The sequence below is a fragment of the Doryrhamphus excisus genome, chromosome 16, assembly GCF_030265055.1.
Source record: "Doryrhamphus excisus isolate RoL2022-K1 chromosome 16, RoL_Dexc_1.0, whole genome shotgun sequence".
In the NCBI taxonomy this organism is placed as follows: domain Eukaryota; kingdom Metazoa; phylum Chordata; class Actinopteri; order Syngnathiformes; family Syngnathidae; genus Doryrhamphus; species Doryrhamphus excisus.
The window spans coordinates 1,516,853-1,542,826 of NC_080481.1; the positions used below are offsets into that span (position 1 = coordinate 1,516,853).

At 40.3% G+C, this 25,974-nt stretch overlaps 1 protein-coding gene across 2 annotated transcripts in view; it reads left to right on the forward strand.

Annotated features, from left to right (window-relative positions):
- The first annotated feature begins 8,369 nt into the window (after nt 1-8,369).
- LOC131104564 (prickle-like protein 2) overlaps nt 8,370-25,974 on the forward strand; it is a 31,621-nt gene continuing 14,016 nt past the window's right edge. For both annotated transcript variants that reach the window (XM_058051877.1, XM_058051878.1), the window contains exon 1: nt 8,370-8,789. The gene's annotated coding sequence lies outside the window, so the exon portion shown is untranslated. The remainder of the gene's footprint in view (nt 8,790-25,974) is intronic.

Consider the following 25,974-nt stretch of genomic DNA (forward strand, 5'->3'; position numbering starts at 1 on the left):
GCAACAAACATCTCAGCTCGTCTCCATTGTCCGTGCCTTTTGTTTTATTTTTGGTGCATCCTTACAACATTTCAATGATGGAGTCGCAGTCGTGACCGCGTGTAAATACCGAATACCGTGTCCCCGTGATTGAGAAGCATTCAACAAACTGACCTTGAAGAATGAGCCAGACTCAGCTGGGCGCGTCTGAAACTGGTCCAGAGTTTCTGGAGCTGATTCTGACCCCTAAAAAAAAAAAAAAAAACGACACCCAAGGTTATGTCAACCAAGCCTGGAAGACATATCGAAAACATATGCCACTGTGGTTTACTATGTGAGCTATTTAATCACATTACATTATCATGAGACATGATTCATTGTTTTGTACTGACAAAAATGTTAGCAATATACCATATTTTTTGGACTATAAGTCGCTCCGGAGTATAAGTTGCACAAGGCCAAAAATGCATAATTAGGTAGAAAAAAACATACATAAGTCGCACTGGAGTATAAGTCGCATTTTTTGCGGGTAATTTATTTTCCAAACTACTTGACCAAAACAGACATTATGTCATCTTGGAAGTCAAGTTCTAACAATAATAAAAGAATAGAGAACAGAATGAATAGGTGTAAGATATGCTAACACAATGCTTATTTAGCTACGTACACAAAAAATAAACATAAACAGAAAAGGTGTCCACGCTCTGGAGTATAAGTCACAGGAACAGCCAACCTACATATGAAAAAAGTGCGACTTATAATCCGCAAAATACGGTAATAGTGTTTTTTTTAGTATTTCAAATTGGGGGTGGTGCAAAAAAAAAAAAAATCTGCATGACAGGAAATGATTGAGAAGCACTTACAGTAAAAGTCGACTTCCATCAGAGTCTAGGAACAGAACACGCAACCCGAGAACCGCCTGTAATTAATTAATTTTTGGACGCAACCTCAAGAAGGTACCACTCTATTTAGCAGATGGGTTTTCATTCCACTGGATCCAAAATGATGCATTCACTTGTAATTTGTTATTACTACATTCCAGTACTCAACATTTCCAGGTCAACTTTTTGGCAATCGGACTAGAAATTGCACATTTTCCGAAATTTTACAAAAGTTTATGTGTGAGGTGGCACCCTTAAATCTCAATGGATTTCCTCAAAACTTTGCAAAAAAAAACATTTTTATGTTCATTAGAAAAAAAAAAATGCAATGCCAGCCAAATTGATATTATGAATGAAAAATTCCCCATTCAAATTTGATGCACCCTAATGCGGGCGGTACGTATCAAAGTATGTGTCATTCACATGAATGGTTTACCCTTTCCACCAACTCTTGGGGAACAAGTCCGGGAAAATTCTCAAGTAATTTCTGTCGCCTCTTTGATATTCCTTGTGAATAATAAGTCACCATAATGCCCAAAGCAAAGCAATGTCTTTTAGTGAGTAATTCCCTCACCCACACTGTCCGTTCTTTCGTTTTTCTCGTTACGGATATGCCTTTTTTTTCCGTCTCTTTATGCAGCTGCTAGATAATGTGGACTTTTCTTTTCTGTAATGGCAGCTTCACGGGTGACAAAGTGGGACCACATAATGCCGCAACTGCTTCACGGATGCAAGGAGTGGTGGTTACGATGCATACCAATGTACCAAATACGTTGTGCATACTATGTTGTACACTGGCCGTAAAGAGTACTTGACTTGGGTGTCAATAAGTCGTGTCAAAGCATGAATTGCTTGCCAAAGTGTGTACGTTTTTTGGATTCTTACTTTGAGGTTTTGATTTTAATGCAGACCTGCCAACATATACAAATTTATAGTACTCAACATTCAGTTTGATTCCTGAGTACGCTTATAGTATGCTTTTCCATTTTGTTGCATTTTTCCTGGTTCAGTTTCAAGTTGAGTCTGTACAGTACAGATAAATTAATAAATATTAGCAGTTTCATAGTATTTCAAATCAAGGTGGCGCATAAAAAATTTGTTCCTTTAGGGGGGGTATGACAGAAAATAATTGAGATACGCTGCTCAGTAAAAATATGTGATGTTACACAAATCAGTATCGGAATTGGAAATTGTGAGTTTGACAATATCAGCATATCGAAACTAAACTAAACATTAACCATAATACCATGCTGGAGCCTATCCCAGCTGTCTCCGGGCAAGAGGCGGGGTACACCCCGGACTGGTGGCCAACCAAACAATCACAGGGCACATATAGACAAACAACCATTCACACTCACATTCATACCTATGGACAATTTGGAGTCACAAAGGTGATTAATCATGATTAGTTAATTTTAAAAACTGTGATTAATCTGATAAAATTTTACATCTTTTGATAGCCGAAATTAACCTAGCATGTTTTTGGAATGTGGGAGGAAACCGGAGTACCCGGAAAAAACTCACGCATACACTGGGAGAACATGTAAACCCTACACACAGAGATGGCGAAGTTGGAATCGAACTCGGATCTCCTAGCTGTGTGGCCTGTGCGCTAACCACTCTTCCGCCGTGTTGTTAACCATTTCAATTGAGTCTTACAAATGAAAGACAACAGTACAAACAATGCCATTGTAGTTATTATTTATATAAGTAGCATTGCAAGCTATATAGATCGGCGATGAAGAGGGGCGCCAGAAAACTCACACATGCACGGGGAGAACATGTAAACGCCACACAGAGATGGCGAAGGTGGAATCGAACTCGGATCCCCCAGCTGTGTGGCCTGCGCGCTAACCACTCGTCCACCATAATACTAAATATTTTAAATCAAAATAAGGTTTAAATAGAAAAGGAGAAATGTTTAGCTAAAGTTGAAGTGTAAGTCATTTATTTTGTAAATGTGTATTTTTTTCAACAAGTCTTGAAAAAAGTACTTATTGTTGGTCTATGGTATTTATTTCCGCTTAAGCCAAAACATGACTCCAGTAGTCAAACCTGCACTGGTCCATTGTATTCCCCCGTCCCCTTATCTTTTGCCATTACCCTGCAATTACCACACATGGGTGCTACAAGCGGATGTGTATCAAATTTCTAACATGCGGCAGAATTAACACAATTTCCAATTAAGGCTTTCATTCCCTTGATGAGAGGAGGTATGCAGAGACAGATCAGCAGATGATGGATGAGGCTCCTGAGGGGTGACAGCAGGCTATGATGACTTAATGCTCCATCTGCTTGGCAACCTAATTTAACTCAATGTGGAATTATGGTCCTTGTCCATAATTCAACTCGGTTCTTCATACCTGGAAACCATCCTGTCAACCTATTTATTATTTTTTTTTATTTCGTTCAAATAAAATGACACAATTCATAGTCATTGATATGAGAACATTAAAGTTCAACGTGTATAAATGCTTTCCATGTATATTATGTATGTACAATCTCACAGTTGCTGCAGAGGTCTGTTGTGTCCACTTCCTGTTGCATGAGTGCTGACGGTTGCCTCCTTGTTTTCTTCATTGAGCTATTTTTGGTTCCAAATGGCTGTCTGTCCTTTGAATCAAGCCTTTTTGAATTATTGATTTTGGGTGCACGTAGGATGCATCTACAGTCGATGTGACTTAAAAGCAACGGAAGCCTCCAGTCTGCCTGCCTGCCAACAAGTCACCTGCAAGCCAAGCAAGCAGCATAACAAATCACATCATATCATATATGTGGGCTGATTAGGAGATGAGATATTATATTATTTTTATATTCGGTAATGTAATATAATAATGTGTCGTAAGTAAACAAACAAAATGGGCTCGACTTGCGCTTTTTTGTGAGCAGCGCAGTCCGGTGCAGCGTGGCGCACCCGTGCCTCCGTCCCGCCCACCAGTGCAAATGTCGACAGAGACGGAGGAGAAAAGGCATTAGAGGGTTTAACACAGTCGAGTGTCATCTTAACCAATCAAATGAACGCCTCTCATTGCCTTTAAATGCACAGGGTCCACTAGATATCAGAGGCCACAATACCATGTAGACCACCTCTGTTGCTGTCACATTAAACACAGCAGCAGGCTAATCCAGGCTGCGTGCTTGTGATCCTCATCCTCCTTGCATCTTTTCAGATCACGTGAACAATAAAGTTTGGGACCGGCTCCACGCTTGGGCAGTAATCTTCAAATCACTGTTAGTATGCAAATGAGCAAAATGCAGTCAAGCAAAGATTAATATAACGTTGGTTGGTTATTAAAATCTGGATGTAGGATATTTCATGACAAAGTCCACTTCTGAAGGTTAAAGGCTGGACACACAGCTAATGTATAACGTGAATGTATAAAACCCTTTTAAGATTCTGTGCATCCCTAGAACTGTCCCTGATAAAGATTAAAACGGAAAAATATGGAAATCATAGGTAAATCGAATCCAATCGGATATCACACACCAAGATTTTTTACCGAGTCACTTTAGGTAATGATGTCAAAAATGATATCAAAACTCAGAGTGGTGTCCTTAAACAGGCAACTCAGTTTAGCTGCGGCAATAATCAACAGTTTTGTTGAGTTTCAATAGTAAAAAGGCGTGTCCCATTGCTTGGGACACGCCTTGGCACATACAGCTTGAATGTCGTCGGCATAACAGTGAAAGCTAATCTTATGTTTGTGAATGATGTTGCATGGCGGCTCATATGAATATTGAACAAAAGAGGGCCAAGCACTGATCCTTGCGGGACTCCGCAAGTCCCACGACGGTACACAGAAGTCACATTATCATAAACTACACGATGCATCCAATACCCGAGATTGGCTCATTTGTCACTTTTGCAAGTGCCGATTCAATGGAGTGGTTGACCCTAAAACCAGACTGAAGAGGTTCAAATAAACTACCCAAGGTCATGTGATCATTGAGCTGTTGTGCTACGTTTTTGCTAAGTTTTTTTCAAGGATTTTTGAAACAAATGGGAGGTTAGACACTGGCCTATAATTAGAAATAATTAGATTTTTTTAGTAGAGGTCGAATTACCACCGTCTTGAAAGCTGCAGGCACAGTGCCGGAGGAAAGCGATAGATTTATAATATTTAAGATTGAAGGAGCTAAAATTGGGAACAGCTCTTTAACGACTTTTCCCAGGAAGCGGGTCAAGCAGACATGTTGTCTGTTTTGCTGCACTGACAAGTTTTGGAAGCCCGTCAAGGGATACTTCCTCAAAATAGGACAAAATAGCACAGTTGAGGAACTAATATTACGGCTGCTAGAGCACTGATTCTTGTCAGAGCGGTGACATTGGGGTAAGACTCTGGAGGCGGGCCGTGGATGGAATACATTAAAACAGACCGTTTTTCACAGGAAGCACGGAATCCAAAGAAATACTGGAAGAACTAGAAAGCTTTCTGTGCTGGTTATTGTGTGTAGCTGCTCTATAGGAGCCCACAATTCACTACAAAGGGCAGAAAAATGAACATAATAGCTCCACTTTAAAGACTTGATTTAGCTTAGGAAATAGGAGAATTTTATTATATTCACACTTGTAAGTAGATGATAAAGATTTGTATTTTAAATATTATTTTGTGGGGTGTATAAACCTGGCTATTTAATTACCATCTTAAGCTGACATATAACGGAAAAAAGTGGCTTATTTGGTGCTGCATTGAAGACCTTGTGTTGAGGTGAGAATAAAACTTTTGTAAGTGCAGTACGAGGATGGGGAGGGCCCCCACTGACTGGGTTTGCCATGGGATCTTAATGACAAAATACGTCTTTGCTCACAAGGCCAGGCACAAAGACCATAAAAATGTGCCGTAAAATAACCGTTGGGGAGTCAAGTTATTGCAGGAAGAGTTTGAACAAGAAAACGCCAGTATTCCAGTATACGTGATGCCAGGACTAGTCTCATGATATTGAAGAGCTCCTATAGAGCGGCTACACACAATAACCCGCACAGAAAACTTTTTGAGTTGTACTTTCTATTTTATTTTATTTTTATTTATTTTATTTATTTTATTTATTACCGTGATTGGTCACATGCCCAAAGTGATTCCTAACTATGAACCATATAAGGAAGTCCGCCCCTCTGTGACATCACAAATGGGCAGTTTTTGTGTGTGAAATTGAGTTGTTCAGTAAGTAACTAATGCTGATGAATCCCTTGTGAAATCAAATAACCTGATTCGCGTTTCAGCAGGAGCGAAATAGTTGACATATTTTTTTATTTTTGTTTTGTCGTTTTGGGCAAGTTTTGGATTTTCTTATTTTTCAGCTAATTTTTCTGTCTTGCGCTTTTATTTTGGTTTTTTTTTTTTGTTTCCTGTTCGGCATGATTTGCAACTGCTTAGAGGTCACTTGTTTTCCTAAGTTGTCAGCGCTACTAGTTGCAAATTGTATATTTGTATATTGTATATATACTTATTTAATCTTGTATACAGTATATTGTGTATTTTATAAATATATTTAAAAAAAGAATTTATTGAAAATTACACGTGAATTGGATGTACAGTACACTGTTTTGTTTTTGTTCTATTAGACTGAAGGTGACCTTTCGTGTCAAAAGAAAAAAAAATGTCCAGAATCGCAATTGGAAAAGGGACACTGGGACATAATCGTTCCATCACCATAACGGATTTAGTTGTAAACATTCACACTTGAATGTGACACAACCTGGACATGGAAAAAAAAACTCACACAGCAAAATGTGTTTTCACCCAGAGGAAATACTGGTAAGTACTTTCTAGCTTGGTTGTTGTTCGTGTGTGTGTGTTTTTTTTAGAAGGAATAATATCACCTGTACAATCTTAGTAGTATGAATTTTACTTTTATTTGTTTTTTTGCCCCTGCTAATGTAAAAGTAAATCGGTGTAGCCTATAGTGATAATATTAAAGTCATATTACAAAAACGTGTTATTTGAGTAATTTGGTGGTTCATTAATAATCAGCTCAAATTCAATTATTTGACTGATCAAAAGTAAACATTGGCAGACGCCACCGTTCACCGGAAACAGGCAATGCGAACCAAGATTCTGGTCCGGTTGTAGAAGGACCGAAGAGCCACCAATCCCGTACTCCCAGAGCACCCCCCTAAGGACACAATGAGGGACACGGTCTAATCACTTTTCAAAGACCACAAACCACATGTAGACTGGTTGGGGAAACATCCATGCACCCTCCACCACCCTTGCAAGGGTGTAGAGCTGTCCAGTATTCCGCGACCAGGATGAAAACCACATTGAACCTCTTGTAGCAGAGGTTCGACCAACGGTCGTACCCTGGTAAAGACTTTCCCGGGGAGACTGAGGAGTGTGATCCCCCTATAGTTGGAACACACCCTTTGTCACCCCGGTCTACCAATGCAAAGGTACTGTTCCCGACTCCCACGCAATGTTGAAGAGACATGTCAACCAAGACAGCCCCAAAATCCAGATCCTTGAGGAACTAGGGGAGAAAGCTTTGCCATTGAGGAGCATTTTGACCACGCCGGATACCTTTGCCACGGTGATGGAACTGTCCTTGTTTCTGCTTCCTCTGTGGAAGGTATGTCAGTGGGATTGAGAAGGGTTACTCAAGGGTTACTCAAAGTATGGGTGAAAACCTGACCACTAGGTGCTCACCTGAGAGCCCCTCCTCAGGTGTGGCTCCAGGGTGAGGCCCTGGTATACCACATTCCCTATCAAGGAGCACATAGACATAGACATAGACATAGACATAGACATAGACATAGACATACGTAGACATAGACATAGACATAGACATAGACATAGACATAGACATAGACTTTCTTTATTGTCATTGCACAATAACACAGCAATGAAATTGCCAACGAAATGTCGTTGCCTGGCTCCCGTGAAATAAAAAATAAAAAATAAAAAATAAAAAATAAAAAATAAAAAATAAAAAATAAAAAATAAAAAATAAAAAAATACATAAAAATAATAATGTGGAGAATAAATAGATGACATGTCCCAATGATCTTCTCCGCTGTCCTCACCGCTCTCTGCAGTAACATCCAGTCAGAGGCCTTGCAGCTCCCAGACCAGACGGAGATGCAACGGGTCAGCAGGTTCTCGATGGTCCCTCTGTGGAAAGTGGTAAGGATAGGATATAGCAACAGATGACATATCTCCTAGGATCATTCAAACCCCTCCACCATAATAAGGTGGTGATTCACAGAGGAAAAGATTGACAATGGCTCTACAACTAAAGATTTTTTTTTTACATTGTTGTTGTGAAAACTTTTTTCTGTTTTTAATGTTTTTTTATTCGTAAACCCGCCCTTGTGATTTTCAAGTGTATTTGTTTCTACCAGGAACACAGGAACATACAGTACTTGTGTAATTCTCATCCAAGGCTGCGTGCCACCGCCATGATTGGCTGAAAGCTGATGACTCATATTGAACAGGCTTGAGAGAGGCTGGCAAGGAGAGGGTGGGTGGATGTTGGCGGTTCGGGGGGATGGTCAGGAGGAGTGCTAGGTGGTGTACATGGGGGCAACATGAGGTGGGTGAGTCCATTTCACCCACAACCTCTACTATTTTTTTTTTTATACTGTTGTTGTGGGAAGACGGTTTCACACTCACGCACACTCATAAATCCATGCAAATGGAGTCAACTTTATGGACACACATTTTCCCAGACACGAGGGCGAGATAGCGAGAGAGAGAGAGAGAGAGAGAGAGAGAGGGAGAGAAACTGATGACAGCCAGCAGCCCACAGCCTCTTCTCTGCTGTTGCTACAGTTGGGCGAAAGGCGGTAACAGGCAGAGCTGCTCGTCGTCTCCGAGACCGGGAAGGAAGCGGCGTGCCGTGAGTCGTTGGTCAGTTTTTGCTGGTATGAGTCCAGTTTGAGCAACTCACTCGCTGCAACGTCTCGGTCGCTGGGAGCTGCCACGGAGGCAGGTGAGTATCTGCGGCATCTTGATGGAAACGCTCCTTCTTAGCCTTAGCATCGCTGTGGCGATGACCTCATCAGAAAGTGTGCATTTTTAAAAAACAGAAATGCTTTTGCTAAAAGTTTTCCTAATGAAACAGGTGCTTCGATTATAAGGTGAGAGCGGAGGAGGTGTTTTTTTTTTTATGTGAGCGTGAAGGTTTGTTTATCTCCTGAGTGACAGGTGAAAAAGACTACTGGGACTTAGGGAAAAGGATACCTTTTCCCAGTGTTTAGATCCATGTGTCCCTGAAGGAGAGGATTTTTTTCAACCTCAGGCTTGTTTAGAAACCAAACAAAGAAATAAGAAAAACAAGAAGCCATTTGTGATGCGGCGCTTATGGTGGACTGGAGTATTTTGAAGCAATGCAAATGTGCTCACACATTTTTGTAGCTCACAGCGTGTGGACACAGTAGTAAATCGACAGCTTCTGTGGAAAATCTGGAGGTGTTTACGTTTCAGATTTTGCCTGTTTTTCTTCAGCTTAGCGTGAGCCTTTCATCTCGGATACAGAAGAGAATGATTGCATCCGTTCTTATTTGTTGTTGCACTGACACACAGAAGGCAATCTGTGTAGTACAAGATTGTCTAATTGAGACGAGAGATTGCCAAGAATATTTGCTTTATTTTATAATAGAACTGAACACACTCGGAATATTATCCGTGCATTATGGAATATGTTACTTTGAACGCGGTTGTATTGTTTGTGTAAAGAGGAATTTGACAACAAAGTGACAACTCACTTCTGATCCGTCATCTAAATCACTGTTCACCTCCGCTGCTTCTCCTCCATTTTAGAATTCTTGTCACTGTTGCATCGTGGGATGTAATTTGTGTGTAATGGCAGCTGCGGATTGTCAGTAACTGCACGGAATCAAGCAGGTCCCGCCTTTCGGGGACGCAACTTGTGCAGTGAACTTATGTCACATAGGCCACGGATGGAGAGCACAGAGGTGTATTGGGTTTTTATTTAAAAAAAAAAAAATAATAATAATAAAAAAAAGCTTCTCATGGTTGCATGAGGTTTCACAGGGAGACATGATCCTGGCTGACACTGTGATTAAATGTTTTGCACCTTGTGGATGTGGATGCTGCAGCCTTTTGGATCCAAGTGTCAAATCTGTTAGCAATGGTGATGTCCAGGAATCAGTTACACATGTTCTTTTACCATCCATCCATCCATCCATCCCTACCTTCATGTTGCTCCCACCAGATTTGTAATGTCTCTTCACTTTCAGCGAGCACTACACCCCCTCCCACCAGCACCACCACCATCAGCATCAGCACCAGCAGCAGCACCACTCTGGTCACCACAGAAACGGCTGATTCAGAAAGGGTGGGCAGGTGTCTCCGAGCTAGCTGCTGTGCCCCATACAGCGCTTTCACATTGCACTGGCGCTTGTGTGCTGCTTTTATGGGCCTGAGATGCTGACAGCTCAGGTGGCTTGCTTGCATGGAAATACAACAAGAGGCTATTATTTGTCCGCCTCTCTCAAAGGACGTGTTTGGTATTTAGCTCAATTATTTTTTAATTGTCAGCATTTTTTTTTGTCAGATCCCAGATTAGATTTTTTTTTTTTAAATCTTTATCAAGAAATTATGTTCTGTAATTCATACATTTGAGTGTCAAGAGGTTCGTTTAGCTAAAAGACACGCGGCACCTGGATCGCTGTCACCCCGTGTGTGTTTAAAGACGACGGCGTGCTCGTTAATAATGTACACTCTTATGACCTGAACCTTTAATAATAGATATTCCATGACCTTTCTCTTATATAAGATAGAAAAATAACATAATAACACAGAGTGGAGGAGTAGAAGGTCGACATGAACTGACGGCGTTACACAAATCTCCACTTTGTCAGGAATAATTATCAGTTACCAAATATGCATAGTAGCGGCTGTAATTGCAGATTTTTTTTTTTGTTTTGTTTTGTAATTGTTGTTTAATCCGTTTTGCTGCATAGTTAGGATGACTTCAGTTGCCATGGTGATGGTGACTGGAGTTGCTTGTAACGCTGCATTTTTGAAAGGTATCAGAACAGGAAATTAAACTTGTGTTTCCAAGTTGGACCCCATGAGCTTGTCCTGCTGTGCCGGATTAAATTAAAATGGGAATACGGTCGCTCCAAGGAAACGATGATGGAAGGCAGCCTTTTTACACTGATGTCTTTTTCATTTTTGAACATTAATTTCTCTAATCCTGTAATGAATATTATTTAATTTCTAAAATTGGATGGATGGATGGATGGATGGATAGACTTCCTTTATTGTCACTGCACAAAAACACAGCAGTGAAATAGCCAACGAAATGTCGTTGCCTGGCTCCCGTATAATACCAGTGACATAAAAATAAATAAAAAAAATAAAAAAAATTTAAAAAAATAAAAATAAAAATAAAAAAAATTAAAATTAAAATTAAAATTAAAATTAAAATTAAAATTAAAATTAAAATTAAAATTAAAATTAAAATTAAAATTAAAATTAAAATTAAAATTAAAATTAAAATTAAAATAATATAGAGAATAAATAGATGACGCCAAATATAAACAATTGCCTTTATAAGAATATAATACCCTCCAGTTTTCCCTGGAAAACTCGTATTTGCCCTTTTACAGAACTCTCCCATTGAAATACTTTCCTGTATTTTTCCCCTACTTTGACTTTCACGAAAAACAAAATCATTTCCGGTATTGCCGGAGCAACACCCCCTCCGTAGTTTTCTTGGGACTTTGGGACTGCTGATCAAAATTCTGGTGTAAAGATCACCATTTCCCTAGTTTCCTTTATTTTCAGAAAAAAATCCCCCCTTTCCAAACAAATGCTACCAGGCACGCTCAGCTATAAAAGTCTTAACAACTGAAAATAGGTTGAATGATGTGCTTTGTTTTTAATTCCGAGTGTAGAAGGTGTACTCTATATGTGTGACTACTGCAGACGTTTGACATCATGCAGTGTTCAGCCATTACAGTCAGCAGTGACGCAGCCCAAGACTGCCAGAACAAAGGACAAAGAGCCTACCCAGTCACCACGGAGACAAACTCAACACAGACGCTGACAAAGATGCCATAATTTCACAACTTAGATTGGGAGTGTGTCATGAAACCTGAATGCGCACCGGCTGCTTGGAGTCCAGGTACTGGTGGGGCCTGAAGGCCTTTGTTTTTGGAGCCGCTTTATTTGGTAATGGACTTTTACACATAAATAAGATGTGTGAGGAGTGCAATTTTTTTTATATACTCAATACTTGTTGGAACTTCTGTGATGGATAAACAATGTGACAGCAGTCTTACTAAATGGGACACATACAGTAAAACACAAAATAAATCATAAAAGATTAAGTAGCGAATCTGGAGAATTTGTCATTGACTTAAACACAAAGCCTTTTGTAACAATAGGAATTGTTCTTGTTGTTTGGGTTTCACACGGACGTCTAAAAAGTGATGGACCGGAGTTCATGTATATGGATGTATTTGTGTCAAAGAGACCCAGTAAGCAAGGCTAATGCAAGTGTACAAATGTATCTTTTTTCATGTTTATTATGATTAAATTGACCAGAGAACGCCCCGGCATCTGTGACGTCACCGGCACCCGTATAAAAAGTTAGCAGATGGAGTAGCCTGCAACGGCCGCGATGGTGTCGCAATTGATCCAGTTTGATGTCAGTGTGACAACCTCGGCTGAAGTCGAGACTGGATGTAAATAAGCAAAAAACAGTGGGCACGATCGTGCATCAGTCACTGTTTTTTTTTTTTACGTCTGTTTTCTTTGGTTGGTGATATGAAAAACTACTTGTAGTCGGAAAAACTACTTGAAGTACTGAACGCGGTACTGAACCGCTCATTAAAAATAATTAAAAAACAAAGTCTGACGGATCACTTACACACAAACACAGTACACATATAGCAGAATAATAAACAATATATATAGCAACGTCTGATCAATCCATGTCAGACTTAATAATTAACAGCTTTAAGCCCCAAATATTTCTTCTCCATTCTTGATAGCAGTTTCCAAGTGTAATACCAGCTTGTGAACAAGGTGCTAATAGGCCGCATCTAATTAGCCGGTATAGGTAGTTCTTGCCTGAAATTATTTCTTCCTCTGTCTTTGGTCTTGGTTTTACTCTTTTGAACGCATATTGTTTTGAGAAGCAAAACTTTTTACTTAAGTGACCCCACCAACTAGTTGGAACTGCTTTCCTCAACACCAAAAAAATGACCAGAACACAATGCCTTCACTTTATTAGGTTTTCTTCAGCTTGTCTCTATTTTGGTTTATATCTAAAGTTACTTGGTAAAATTGTTCTGTAACATGCTGTGCAGCGCTATGCAGACCTGCATTGACTGGCCGCAACATTAGGTACACACAATGCTTGATGCTGCACAAGGGCGGCATCAAGCATTATGCGCGTACAGCTTGCATAAGCGAGCTAGAATATTACACCCCTTTCAATACTTTGCAGTATGCACCTTGCAATCTTTAACTTGTTTCATAAAATACATTGTGTTTTTAACAAGGCAGCGGGCACGATCGTGCATCAGTCACTGACTGTGTTTTTTTTTTTTGTCTTTTCTGCTTGCTTGCTGGTGATATAAAGTCAGTTAGAAAACTGCTTGTAAGGAACGTTGTGCTTTTGAGAAAAATACAGTCAACAAGGCTGATTATTTCTCGAGGATCACTTACACACACACACACAAAGTACACATATAGCTGAATAATAAATCATATACAGTAAACCTCGGGTATATCGGACTCGGATATATCGGAAATTCACTCACAACGGACAGATAAAAAAGAACCGATTTTTCTGTAATGCATTTCCAATAAAAATTCATTGCATATATCGGATTTTTTATAACGGATTTCGCCTATTTCGGACAAAATCTCCAGTCCCGTTCCAATGCATTTCCATGAAATTTCCCTCGCATATATCGGATGGCCGCATCGTGGCGCTCCGATTCGCCGAATCGTGACAATCGCCGCTATACGACGTCATTTGCAGCGTTTGCAGCGTTGCCTGCGCGTCCAGGTACATTGGAAACATAGTCAAGGAAGTGCCTTTTTATAACGGATAAAATCCCATTTACGCATATACCGGATATAAATCCGATATATGCGTAAAACGGACATTTTCCGGTATACGCATATAACGGATTTCGCTTATATCGGACAAAACCAGTGGGAACAATTGAATCCGATATATCCGAGGTTTATATACATATTACATATTACTGTATATTGTAGCTTCTGATCAATCCATGTCGATTTTAGATTTAAAATAATGTACATATTTAAACCCCGCCCAATTCTGGTTATGTTTATGCGCCGCCAACTCAAGTACAGATACAGATCATTTAGATTTAGCGATGTACTCTGTGTACATGTACTCTCTGGTACAAACTCACAAGAAAATATGCTACTTTCAGTGTACCCCGGTGTTTAACTGATCATTATTGCTAACCATACCTGTAGGCATTGTGTATTTAAATTTCCCATCCATCTGTCGCTCACTTCCTTATGAATGTGGCACTGCAGGAATTCACAAAGTCACTGTGACCTCACAAAAGCTGCCCCCGGCCATCACTTGGCAACTAATGGGATGAAAAATGAGATTTTTACCAAACAGTCACTTCATTGAGGCATCATAATGGTCTACATAAAACTCAGTCGGCCAGAAAAAACATGTAAAATAGTTACAATTGTTATTTTAGTATTTTCTTGACGGCCATGTTTACTGCTTGACAGTGTTTTTAGGATTCGCAAAACCAAATTAAGGTTACGAATCGAGGATTCTACTGACATTTTTGTTGATTTATCGAGTAATTGGTTGGTTTAAGACCAATAATACATTTACAAAAAAATAAAACATTTAACTAAATAATGAACTATCAATTTTAGTTTATTTTATAGATAATCAAGTGTTTGATTTCTTAAATGGACATCTTCATAGTGTAACTGGTGGTTATTTTTAGGGCTGTATATAATATATGCATTGCATTTTGACTTCAAGCATAGCAAACAGTTCCCGGGGGTAGGGGTGTCTAACTGGTGTGAATGAAGCAGGCGGATACAGGTAATATAAATGGGTGAATAGGTACAAATACAGATACAAATACAGATAGAGATAGTCGTGTACTCGCTCATCCAGCCCTCAACCTGAAGAAGTGGATTGCACTCAAACATCCATCCATTTTTTATGACGCTTATCCTCCTTAGGGTCGCGTGTGAAAGGAGAGATAAGTGGCGCTGTCATGTGTGTCAGTTTTCACTTGTAAGATTTGGATTTCGGGGAGGGAGAGCCATTTATTTAGGGGGGGCGTTGGTCCCGACTTTTATTCTTAACATGAGCTGAAAAGATGGAGTACATGCAAGGGGGATGAGGAGGAAATGTTCTACGAGATGCACAGTGGTGGAGTGGTTTGCGCACAGGGTACACAGCTAGGAGACCTGAGTTTGATTCCATCCTCGGTCATCTCTGTGTGGAGTTTGCATCCCACATTCCAAAAACATGCTAGGTTAATTGGCGACTCCAAATTGTCCATAGGTATGAATGTGAGTGTGAATGGTTGTTTGTCTATATGTGCCCTGTGATTGGCTGGCTGGCTGGCAACCAGTCCAGGGTGTACCCCGCCTCTCGCCCGAAGACAGCTGGGATAGGCTCGTGAGGATAAGCGGTAGAAAATGAATGAATCCTATTTGGTGATGATGGAGAAGAGGTGGTCTACATGGTGACGCACATTGTGGCCTCTGATGCACAGTCCAGTGGGCCCTGCACATTGAAAGGCAATGAGAGGTGTTCATAACGAGTTTTATAACAAGTATCCTTAATGCAAACATAGTTTTGTTTTATATTTATTTTATATATTTGTATTTTTTATTTTTATATATATTTTATATATTTATATTTTTTATTTTTATTTTTTATATATATTTTATATATTTATATTTTTTATTTTTATATATATTTTATATTTATTATTCAATATATATTTATTTTATTTATGTAGTATTTAATTTGATTATTTTGTATTGTAAGTTTTAAAGCTGAGCTAATATTCAAAACCTTCTGCAGTTTGGTCATGAACCGAGACTTTTCCCTTGGAACCGATGTCTCTTCACCGCTGCTGTCATTCTTTTTTACTCCTCATGTCACGCCATGCAATCTGCTTCTCACTTTCTCTCCTTTCTTTTCACCAAAATCTTATTCCCTCATCTACTCCCTATCAATTATTTTTTTAATTGTACCCGCTGAAAGCAGCGCTCATCACCAAATTCTTCATTGACTCATTCACACAGCCATACGACAAAGGTCAGAGGTCAGTAAAAAGGCTGAATCGGATATAATAACCATGTATGCAGAATGATAGCCTCACTTGTTCCATGTTTGTGTTATTAATCCAGTTTCTCAATCGATTAAAATTAAATGGTTTCAGGCTTTAAGTTTGATCTCCTGCTTTAGCTATTTTCATCTCCATCGTCCATCCCATTCCTATTGTCTGTACTTGTTTTGTCAAAGTCAAGTTTTTTGTCTTTTTGTTCATTTTTGCGTGACTCATTACTTGTTGATCACTGTACTGCACAAAAGACACTTCAACAATGACACAGGCGGTGGAATGAATCAAACGCAGTGGCGCTTCACTCGTTTTCATTTTGGGTTACAAATCATTAAAGAGCAAAATATATTCGGATATAAAGGATTGTCCGTGTAGGATGTGTAAGATCTTCTTTTTTCTTTATGTGCCGCCTTCAAGCACGAGATCTCAATGAAGAGTTTCTCTACCATCAATCACTGGCATCTCACTAATTGTTCATGCAGGCTACATGGTCTACACGTCAATCATCACGAGCAACACCCAGTTTTTATGCCGTTCTTCAAATATCCACACATTTTCTGTACTGCTTGTGCTATTCCAAGATGCAAAGAGCTGGAGCCTATCCTAGTTCCGGGGACTGCTCGCCAGTCGGTCACAAGGCACATATAGGCTGCGTGAGTGAACTATTTCCTGTTGGAAATGACATTATTCCTCACCCTAACAAGTGAAGTCAAGACAATTTTATTTGGGCTTTTTGCATGTTCTTTACTCTTCTGTTATGAGAAGAAAAAAAAAAACATGCAAACTCAACCCAGGTCATCCTGATCCCGATACAAGGATGAAGAGTCTTGAACCAGTCATGATGTGCTATATATATCACTATATTGACACGCACTATGGTACCCATTATGTCATTGGATGGTCATACATTTGTTCACTTCCTGCTTTCCTAATATAGATTACGTTTTTTTATTTTTATTTGTAAATTTTTGTCACATACCTCGTACTTCGGTATGCGACAAAAAATTACAAATTTTTTTTAAACTATATTAGGAAAGCAGGAAGTGAACAAATGTATGACCATGTATGTAATGTATGATTTGTAATTTTTGAAATTACAAATTAAAAAAAATACTTACGCAGTACGAGGTATTTGACAAAAAATTACAAATTAAAAAAAATACTTCATCTATATTAGGAAAGCAGGAAGTGAACAAATGTAACAGTTACTGATTGTAAAAGTACTAGATGGAGGGGTAGGATTTAATAAGCTTTGCTTCTTCCTACTCCTTTTGGACATGTGGAACTGGGAACTGATTATGGGATGCACTCAATTGTAATCTGATGCATGTTCAAATGATATAAAACCATTACCATTACCATTACCATTACTATCTCCTGACCATGCAGCTAACATGCCAACCACTCAACCACCGTGCGATGGTATTAGATATACAAAATGTATTAAAAATATATTAAACAGCTTAAGAATAAATCAGACAAAATAGAATGGATTGTCAAATCTCTTGACGACTGGTGACATCTTGTTTCGAGGCGATGTTCTTCACACAAAGCACATCCTTCACCAGATTGTCACAAGTCCTGATTTTGACTGTGTGTGTGTGTGTGTGTGTGTGTGTGTGTGTCCTTATCTATGTAGCTGCTGATGCTGGCATTTCCTAGATGTCTCATGCTTACACTACCCTTGGATGACCTTTGACTCACTCCAACTAAACCTCTTTTTATTTTATTACGACCAAAGATTTGGTGATAAATAATTCAACTTTGCGGGACAAATACTAGAAGTTAAGTTGTAAATGTAGGTCAGTGTTCCTGGTAATGCATCAGATTACAATTGAATGCATCCCATAATCAGTTCCCAGTTCCACATGTCCAAAAGGAGTAGGAAGAAGCAAAGCTTATTAAATCCTACCCCTCCATCTGGTACTTTTACAATCGGTAACTCTTACATTTGTTCACTTCCTGCTTTCCTAATATGGTTTAAGGTTGTTTTTTTTTGTTCTGTTACATTTGTTCACTTCCTGCTTTCCTAATATGGTTTAAGGTTGTTTTGTTGGTGTTTTTTTTTTTTTTTTTTTTTTTTGTCCCGTACCGAAGTACGAGGTGATATAACCATACATATGGGTAATATATGGACATAATGGGTACCATAGTAAGTGTCAATATAGTGATATGCGTATATAGCACATCATGACTGGTTCAAGACTCTTCATCCTTGTATTTTTAATTGTTTCTAATGTGTTTCTAATCGTGTTTAGGCCAGCAGAGAATGCTTTGCTGGCCCTGACTGCACACCACCGCTGTAACCCAAAAGCCCATTTTACAATACAGGTGCAATGCTGCGATGCAACAGCACAACACTGCATTGACTGTCATTACTGTAAAGCAACAGAGCCCAATGACCCGTTTAAGCGAAGTTCCTCGAGACCAAAATGTCATCCGGTTGTTGTGCGTGCACGACTCCATTCTAGCGTGATGTCAGACCAGAGGGAGGACTTGTAAAATGCATAGCAACAGAGTCTTTCTCTCCTGTCCTCCCTTTCTCACAAATGCACACTCCCACGAAAACACACACACACACACACACACACACTTGGCTCTGTGGAATGATAACACCCTCAAGCACAACATGTAAATGGTTTTGCACAAGAGGATTTGTTTTTGTGTGTGAAGCGGCAGTCAAGGGAGCCAATGTACTGCTCATCCATTGAATGCAACCCCGCATAGGTCACAGTGCACGGAGTCTTGTGTGTGTTTGTGTGTTTGTGTGTTGTGTGTGACAAGCGCTGTCACACGGTCCGTTTGGCCTTGCCTGTCATTGCACCTGATCACGCCTGTCAAATGATCTGATTAAAGTCCTTACAAACGGAAGAGCCTATAGGAGCGATCCATTTCCCCCTCGGAGGGTTGCCGGGTGTACAAGCAGTGGCAGAGAGAGCCGTGCCTGTTGAAAGCCTGCAATTCTATTTCAGGCGATCCCACACACAGTGGGAGAGGGGCTGAATGTGTCACCCTTTAATTGCAGCATTTCAGCTCCTTGTGAATTCTTTCGCATCTGTAGGTAAGAGAGCCCTACTTTGGATTTCGGGAACACACCTCCAGCAATTAGCACATCAGGGCGTGCGTGTTTGTGGCTGTAAGTGTGTGTTCCATTTTGTTTTATTTGACTCCCCTTTTTCGGACCACTGGATACAGTATATAGAAAGTCAGTCTTTCCAGCTCCCGATGACGACATTAGCCACGTATACATGGACCCAAATATTCCGATCGAATCTCATCTAAAAAAAAAAAAAAAGAATCTAACCTTTGTACACCTCAATCCGAAAGAAAAGTACCAATCCGATTGAATATATAATGGGATTCCCAGGGGTGGAATGTTCCTTTACCCAATCCGATTGAAGTAGTATCTTGGACCCGCTCAATCGGAAAGTTGTCAGACTTGCGTTCCGTGGTGTTTTTCTTCTTCTGTTGTTTATTGGCGGTTGGCAAGCAGCTTTGGTGTGCATTAGCGCCATCTGTGGAACAGAATCCGTGGAATAGAAAGTCAGTCTTTCCAGCTCCCGATGACGACATTATCCACGTATACATGGACCAAAATATTCCAATTCCTTTCGGGTTATTTGCTCAAACGGAAAGAATCGAATCTCATCTAAAAACAAAAAAAAAGAATGTAACCTTTGTATACACCTCATTCCGAAAGAAAAGTGCCAATCCGAATGAATATATAATGGGATTCACAGGGGTGGAATATTCCTTTCCCCAATCCGATTGAGGTATCTTGTACCCGCTCAATCGGAAAGTTGTCAGACTACGTTTTTCTTCATGGTGTTTTTCTTCTTCTGTTGTTTATTGGCAGTTGGCAAGCAGCTTTCGTGTGCATTAGCTCCATCTGTGGAACAGAATCAGTCTTTCCAGCTCCCGATGACGACATTAGCCACGTATACATGGACCGAAATATTCCAATTCCTTTCGATTTATTTGCTCAAACGGAAAGAATGTAACCTTTGTATACACCTCATTCCCAAAGAAAAGTACCAATCCGAATGAATATATAATGGGATTCACAGGGGTGGAATATTCCGTTCCCCAATCCGATTGAGGTATCTTGTACCCGCTCAATCGGAAAGTTGTGAAACTGCAGAAACTGCATTCTTCTGGTGGTGTTTTTCTTCTTCTGTTATTTATTGGCGGTTGGCAAGTACCGCCCTCCGTGGAACAGAATCTAAACCCTTCTATATGCCATACACAAGTCCAGTTTTATTAAAAAAGAAAATACATATCTATATAAAACATGTGCCCAGCTTCATTATAAAATACAGTAAACCTCGGATATATCGGACTCGGATATATCGGAAATTCGCTCACAACGGACAGATAAAAAAGAACCAATTTTTCTGTAATGCATTTCCAATAAAAATTCATTGCATATATCGGATTTTTTATAACGGATTTCGCCTATTTCGGACAAAATCTCCAGTCCCGTTCCAATGCATTTCCATTAAATTTCCCTCGCATATATCGGATGGCCGCATCGTGGCGCTCCGATTCGCCGAATCGTGACAGGCCGCTACACGACGTCATTTGCAGCGTTTGCAGCGTTGCCTGCGCGTCCAGGTACATTGGAAACATAGTCAAGGAAGTGCCTTTTTATAACGGATAAAATCCCATTTACGCATATACCGGATATAAATCCCATATATGCGTAAAACGGACATTTTCCGGTATACGCATATAACGGATTTCGCTTATATCGGACAAAACCAGTGGGAACAATTGAATCCGATATATCCGAGGTTTACTGTATTAGCAAGATTGAACTTTATCGTTTCCTGTTTCAGCGAATGCTGAGATATGACGTAACACACAGCTCCAGACGTTCTTTGATTTAAAAAAAATGGAGGCGAGCAATTGGCACTGGACTGCTAAGGAAAGTTTGTTTTTGATCCAAACTAAATTCCAAGACTGGACGAAGGAAAAACTGGCAATACGGAGTTATTCCAACAATTGAAAGAAAAACTCCAGGAAGTCGGTATCACGTGATGTTGGTGTTTACGCTTTACTGGGCATGCCCCATTGACTATTCTGGTTGATTATCGCGGCGCATGTCGACACCCGATTGGAATATTCCTTTCCATGTATACCATTGCTTTGGGAAAGGTCATTCGGAAAGAGAAAAACTCCTGATGTAAACGCGGCTATTGTGTGAGCTATGCAGGCGGCCAACTTGAGTGTGTTATGTTCCCAATTATATCATCGGTATTGTCACCCACTCAGAGCTTTTCTCAGTCTGTTCTGCCAGCTGAACTACCCGGCTTTATTCCTACCGGGTCAACCCCCTTCAATTAATTTCTTGTTAGTCCTGATCCAAATAAGCCTCAGTAAGAATTTAATCCTCATAACGGGATTACCAGCTGATTGGTGTAACATGAGAGTTGTTTGTTGTTGAAATGAAGGCTGACATGTTTCTGGATTTGGAATTTGGAGTGCGGCATGAAAGCAAGTCTGAGCTGACCAGTAAATGAACGCTTGATTTCTGTTCGCTTGTGTCCCTTTCCAACAGGAGAGAAAATATGAATCTTACTTCTGTTCTGAGCGTCCTTGATCGTGATTTTTCTTAATCTCACAAATGCACACACAAATCTCCGGTGTACTCTACTGACGCGTCAAATTTTGCATTTCAAAAGGCTGGAATTTTAAAGAGATGTAAATAAAAGGCATTTATTGATGCTTTTTTATCATTCGAGTGTGTCTGCCAAGTGTGCAGGTGTTTATTATTTGTGCAGGTGTATCTTTATACTCAAACAGTCTGACCACCATGACCCGGCTCGGGTGCCAAGATCATGTACGGCAGATTATTTACACACTAAAAAGGTTTGAATATTGAAGGAGTTGTGACAAATCAGTGTCCCTGTGTAAATGTGTCTCCTGACAATTACCGTATTTCTGTTATTCAAGGATAGCCGAGTTTAGCAAGACAAGAGAAAAAGCCACGGGTCGGCATTTTTGCGTGTTGTAAGATGGAAGGTCCGTGTTTCATTTATGAGCCATATTAAATGACAAAACGTGAACACAATGTCATTGGGAGAACTGGAGGTAGCAGAGATGAGGATGCTGAGGTTCTCATTGGGAGTGACCAGGATGGATAGGATCAGGAACGAGTACATCAGAGAGACATTACATGTTATAGGCCTTGGAGATAAAGTCAGTTATCGGCCAGACTGAGATGGTTGGGACGTGTTCAGAGGAGAGATAGTAAATTCTCACCTTCTTCATCAAAGTGATGGCACTTCCAATGTTGGTGGTCTATTTTGCCAACGTTGTCAATAATAAAGTAGCATAGAAATACAGAGTTGACTTCAGGGTGGGAGTGGAGAGCAGGCTAATAGACATGTTTAGTAACAAAGACAATTTACGTATACAATACTATGTGGTCTAGAGACAGTGCCACTGAGGAAAAGACAGGAAGTAGAACTGGAGGTAGCAGAGATGAGGATGCTGAGGTTCTCATTGGGAGTGACCAGGATGGATAGGATCAGGAACAAGTACATCAGAGAGACATTACATGTTAGAGATAAAGTCAGAGAAGCCAGACAGAGATAGTAAATTCTCACCTTCTTTATCAAAGTGATGGCACTTCCAATGTTGGTGGTATATTTTGCCACCATAGTCAATAATAAAGAAGCATAGAAATACAGAGTTGACTTCAGGGTAGGAGTGGAGAGCAGGCTAATAGACATGTTTAGTAACAAAGACAATTTACGTATACAATACTGTGTGGTCTAGAGACAGTGCCACTGAGGAAAAGACAGGAAGAAGAACTGGAGGTAGCAGAGATGAGGATGCTGAGGTTCTCATTGGGAGTGACCAGGATGGATAGGATCAGGAAGGTTTACATCAGAGGGACATTACATGTTAGAGGCCTTGGAGATAAAGTCAGTTATCGGCCAGACTGAGATGGTTGGGACATGTCCAGAGGAGAGATAGTGAATATGGATAGTGAAAGACGAGTGTCCTCCATGAGGGTAGTTGGTGTGAGAGAGACAGATACAGAAGACAGGGTTGGATGGAGGAGAATGATTAGCTATGACGACCCCTGAAGGCAAAGCCGAAAGAGATGAAATTAATGAAACAAGATTAGCCATACTGTGGTGTGTGTTCCTGAGCTAGGGTGAGCAAATCAAGCACCCCATTTCTGTGATGGGTTGCAGCCGTCGTCATAAGGATTAACATCTTTCACTGACGGGAGAGTTGTGGACTTGTCTGCTGCAGGGACCTTACCCAAAGGTAAACAATGTCGTGTTGCAGATTTTCTGTTAAAGATACATTCATCCATCCATCCATTTTCTATGCCGCTACATTACGAGCGTCACAGGCAGGCTGGAGCCTACCCCAGCTGTCTCATTTCATCTGGTATTCAGAGAAACTGGTGCAGTTTTATGTAACTTAAAAATAAGCCTCTTGTGTTCATTCATCGACCAGTCCAGGGTGTACCATGTCTCTCGCCCAAAGTCAGCTGGGATAGGCTCCAGCATACATGCAAAAAAAAAGTGGAGAGCCGTGATGCATATTCAAATTGCACGCAGAGTCCGACAAATTCAGACATGTTACCAAGTCTGCTCTAATATTGAAAGTCCTCCCTGCTTCACTCCGCCATGGCAGTTCAAAATAGGTGGTCTACATGGTGACGCACATTGTGGCCTCTGATGCGCAGTCCAGTGGGCCCTATACATTGAAAGGCAATGAGAGGCGTTCATAACGAGTTTTATAACAAGTATCCGGCACATCCTTAATACAAACATTGTTTTATTTTATATTTCTTTTATATTTCGCCAGAAGACAGCTGGGATAGGCTCCAGCACCCCCTCGACCCTCGTGAGGATAAGCGGTAGAAATGAATGAATGACTGTTCTCCTGTTTATATATCTCTCCTAAAATAGGTGGTCTACATGGTGACGCACATTGTGGCCTCTGATGCGCAGTCCAGTGGGCCCTGCACATTGAAAGGCAAAGGAGGCATTCATAATGAGTTTTATAACAAGTATGCGGCACATCCTTAATGCAAACATTGTTTTATTTTATATTTATTTTATATTTTGCCAGAAGACAGCTGGGATAGGCTCCAGCACCCCCGCGACCCTCGTGAGGTGAGGATAAGCGGTAGAAAATGAATGAATGAATGTTCTCCTATTTATATATCTCTCCTAAAATAGCTGGTCTACATGATGACGCACATTGTGTCCTCTGATGCGCAGTCCAGTGGGCCCTGCACATTGAAAGGCAATGAGAGGCGTTCATAACAAGTTTTATAACAAGTATTCGGCACACCCTTAATGCAAACATTGTTTTATTTTATATTTTGCCAGAAGACAGCTGGGATAGGCTCCAGCACCCCCGTGACCCTTGTGAGGATAAGCGGTAGAAAATGAATGAATGAATGAATCAGTGATTCTCCAACATAAATGTTCAGTTTTTCAACTTTATCACTTCATGTACTGTTGAACTGTTTGATGTTAAACATACTTTGTAACAAGTACCCGGGGGGCAGCTGTTCCCTCGTATAAAATAAACAAACCTTCTACCGTACCCTGGTTTGACTCTTATTACCGCATGTAATGGTGGTGCGGTAAAAGTGCTGCAACGACTGAATCTCATGACTTTGTGTTGCGTATGATTGCAGGAACAATTCCTTCTACGAGCGCATTCATAAATCCTGGATGTTGCTGATGTTCCTCGCCAGGAGATGATTGATTTCGGTGTGCTGGAATGATAATTACACACAGTGGTTGTTTACAGTAAATTAATTACCTACATGCAGCTTGGAGATTAGCTGACATCCTTTTGTCTTTTGTGTTGCAATGGAGGCACGGTCAAATGAATTCCTTTTAAAAAGTTATTAAAGGCTTAAATGTTTTCATGCTCAAGCGTGATAAGGATTCTAACAACACAGAATGTCAAGACTTTGTTTTTTTTTTTTTCTCACGTGCATTTGGACGACCGCTGTTCCCGGCATTAGGAGTTAAAAATCGAGGCTCGGTCGGGCCGTGTGCTTCAACCGAGGACCTCCTCTAATATCAGCTTTTACATAAATAAGAGCTTTTTCTCTCCATCACTACCTCTCCATCTCTTTCTCTCATGCACTCCTACACAGAGGCTGTCAGAGGCACATGAGGATGGGAGGAGGACGGAGGGAGGTGGGTGATGCATGACACGTGAAAAGGGAAAAGCGTTGCTTTCAACACCTCATCTCTTTAGTTTCCTCCTCTCCTTCTCCTTCCACAATCCATAATGTGTTCCGACTCCTTTTCTCTCTCGGAAATTTCGGCTATTGTTAGTTTTCATGCATATGCAATCTCAAAAAAGTGTGATTCCAGTGAAGCTTTTCTCTCTCCTGCCTGGGAGATGATGATTAGTCTCTGTTAATTTACGTGTAAATGATGACAGCGCTGATTGGATCTAAAGGGAGGCGAGGCAAATCGGGATAAATCTGAAGATTAAATGGGGATTTATGATCGGTAAAACATGATACGCTTCGAGCACGAACATCCTTCCTGATATTCCGTAGTGGCAACAGTGCAGGAAAGATTACACTTCTATGCAGGTCTCTCTGCATGCACTCTCTTTTAAAAGCATCACACAGCACAATAATGCACACCGACCGGTTGCCACAGCAACACACACTTTTTTTTTCTCCGTTTTTTCACTCTCGCGCTTCCCAAACTGATCTCCTCTTTGCTAATTTCTCATTGAAGTCCAATTTAGATGAGCGGTGATCTCCAGCCAGTGGTCAAAATCATCGTTATCTTAAATGATTCATTCATA